The sequence below is a fragment of the Gracilinanus agilis genome, chromosome 6 (genome assembly GCF_016433145.1).
Source record: "Gracilinanus agilis isolate LMUSP501 chromosome 6, AgileGrace, whole genome shotgun sequence".
In the NCBI taxonomy this organism is placed as follows: domain Eukaryota; kingdom Metazoa; phylum Chordata; class Mammalia; order Didelphimorphia; family Didelphidae; genus Gracilinanus; species Gracilinanus agilis.
The window spans coordinates 208926913-208929828 of NC_058135.1; the positions used below are offsets into that span (position 1 = coordinate 208926913).

At 37.3% G+C, this 2916-nt stretch overlaps 1 pseudogene; it reads left to right on the forward strand.

Annotated features, from left to right (window-relative positions):
- Positions 1 to 885: 885 nt before the first annotated feature.
- Positions 886 to 1832, forward strand: LOC123251429 (annotated as a pseudogene).
- The last annotated feature ends 1084 nt before the right edge of the window (positions 1833 to 2916 follow it).

Here is a 2916-nt window from a genome sequence, read left to right on the forward strand (position 1 = left end):
TTGTTTTCCCCAACTGAAAAAAATTTCCCTAAGGAAAAGTAGGTTTTTTTTGTCTTTATATATTTCAAGGCATATAATTAATTTGCATATATAATTATACATAATATCTAATTAATAATTTAAACCATATAGAGGGCTTATGATAAGTATTTTCAAGTTCTCATTGAATTGAATGGCATTAAATTCATTCATTACAATTATGTGAAAAAAATGAGCAAAAATTAACTTCAAGAAAGGAAATAACCATTGCTTTCCCTTTCCCCCAGCAACAAGGAATACAAAATGAAAGATATTTTTTTCTATTCTAGATCATTCCAAAACTGTTGTCATTTCTAAATCTGACTTCTGTCATGGTTCTGTCATTCTTTAAAACCCAACCCAAACACTACCTGTTCTAGGAAGTCTTCCCTAGAGTCTCCTATAAATAATGAGGTGGTCTTTGGGGGTTCATATGTCATTGAGCTTTTTATATCCCTAAGACAAAACTGTTTAATATACTTCTCTGCATGTCTCTTTTCCCCCTCAGTAGAGTATTAATGCTCTAAAGTCTCCAATGATAATTCATCTAAACTTTGTATCTCCTCCATTCCTCATTGGGAACAAGAGGGGAAGGAAGGAAGAAGGAAAGAAGGAAGGAAAGAAAGAAGAAGGAAGGAAGGAAGGAAGGAAGAGAAAAGAAAACCTTCAGAATTTATATTACTAACAAATAAAGGAAGAAAAATAGAAAAATTCCATTGAGTAGAAAACTACAAAATGTATAAGGTATTTAGAAATTAATCTACTGATATTCAGTCAAGATTTATATAACTAAAAGGAATAGGGTCTCAACTCTTCTCCCAAGCTTGCTGCTAGGATCCTCTACTGCAGTTGCATCCCTGAGACAAGATGGTGAAGGTTGGAGTCAACAGATTTGGCTGTATTGGATGCCTAGAGACCAGAGCAGCATTCAGTTCCAGTGGAGTAGATGTTTTGGCCATCAGTGACCCCTTCATTGACCTCAACTACATGGTTTACATGTTCTAATATAATTCCACTCATGGCAAGTTCAAGGGCACTGTAAAGGCAAAGAATGGAAAGCTAGTGATCAATGGAAAAGCCATTACCATCTTCCAGGAGCCAACATTAAATGGGGAGATGCTGGAGTTGAGTATGTTTTGGAGTCAAATGGCATTTTACCACCATAGAAAAGGCTGGGGCACACTTGAAGGGTGGAGCCAAGCAAGTTGTTATCTCTGTTTGTAGTGACAAGGAACCATGAGAAATATAATTAATTCCCTCAAGATTGTCAGTAATGCCTCCTGCACTACCAACTGCTTGGCCCCCTTGTCCAAGGTCATTCATGACAACTTCAGCATTGTGGAAGGACTCATGACCACAATCCATGCTATTATCGTTACCCAGAAGACAGTAAATGGCCCTTCTGCTAAGTTGTGGCATGATGGATGTAGTGCTGCCCATCCCTGCTTCAACTGGTGCTGCCAAAGCTGTGGGCAAGGTCATACCTGAGCTGAATGGGAAGCTCACAGGCATGGCCTTCCAGTGTGTCCGTGGTGGATCTGACTTGCTGCCTGGATAAAGCTGCCAAATATGATGATATTAAGAAAGTGGTGAAGCAAGCTGCAAGAGGGATACTTGAAGGGCATCTTGGACTACACAAAGGACCAGGTTGTATTCTGTGACTTTAACAGTGACACCCACTCATACCTTTGATGCTGGTGCTGGCATTGACTTCAATGACCATTCTGTCAAGCTCGTTTCTTGTTGTGACAATGAGCATGGTTTATTGCCACCATGTAGTAGACCTCATGATGTACATGGCCTTTAAGGAGTAAAGTGGAAAGCCATGGATCTTCATCCCCAGCCAAAAAGAGTAGTTCCACCACTGGGGAGCCCACGTCCATAGTAACCTATGTCCATCCCTATTCTGGGGATACCATGCCCTATTCACATCCCTGCCCTGAAGTACCTGTGAGGTCAGAGGGAGGAGCATAGAGTCCTATCTTGTGTACCATCAATAAAGTCATCACATTCAGTGCAAAAATAATAAAAAATAAAAAATAAAAGGAATAATGTTTACAGAATTAAAGGAAGACCTAAATTACTGGCAATATAATCAATGCCCAAGGAAAGGCTATGCTAAAATATTAAAGATAACAACAACATAATAATTTAGTAATTTAGCACTATATCAAATTGCAGTATTGACAAAGGAATATTCCATAGAATTAGCCAAAATAACAACAAAATTTACATGGAATAGTAAAAGACCCATAATTCTAAGAGATATGAAATTATCCATTACAAAGCAGCTATTATCAAAATAATATAGTACTACTGGAAAAATAGAAAGTAAACCAGTGGAACAAACTAGATTAGGAAAAATAGAAAAGTAAACCAGTGAAACAGACTAGATTAGGAAAACTCAAAACTAGATGATGGATTTGAATCCTGCTTTTGCTACTTAATAACTTTGTGACCAAAGACAGTTTCCTTGACTTCTTTCAGACTCAGTTTCCTCCTCTACAAAATGAAAGTTTGGATAAAATTACTTCCAATATCACATCTTCCTCTATATCAATGATCCTATGACCTGTAAGCAAACAAGGACACCAGCTTTGATATTCTATTGCATGCTCAAGATGACAAATTCATTGGGAAGGAACACTTGACAGGAGAACTGTTAGAAAGATTTTAATATAGTTTGGTTGAAAATATGTTTAGTCTGACATTTTACATCATATACCAGAATAAATTCCAAATGGATAAGTCATCTGAATATAAAAGGTCACTCAAATATTTAAATGGCTCTGTGATGACATTGATGTGGATATTCCCTTCAAGAATATATATCAAACCTCATCCAGGATTCCTCATGCTATGACTCTGATCCCTGGTCTCTTTCAAGGTCAACATTAT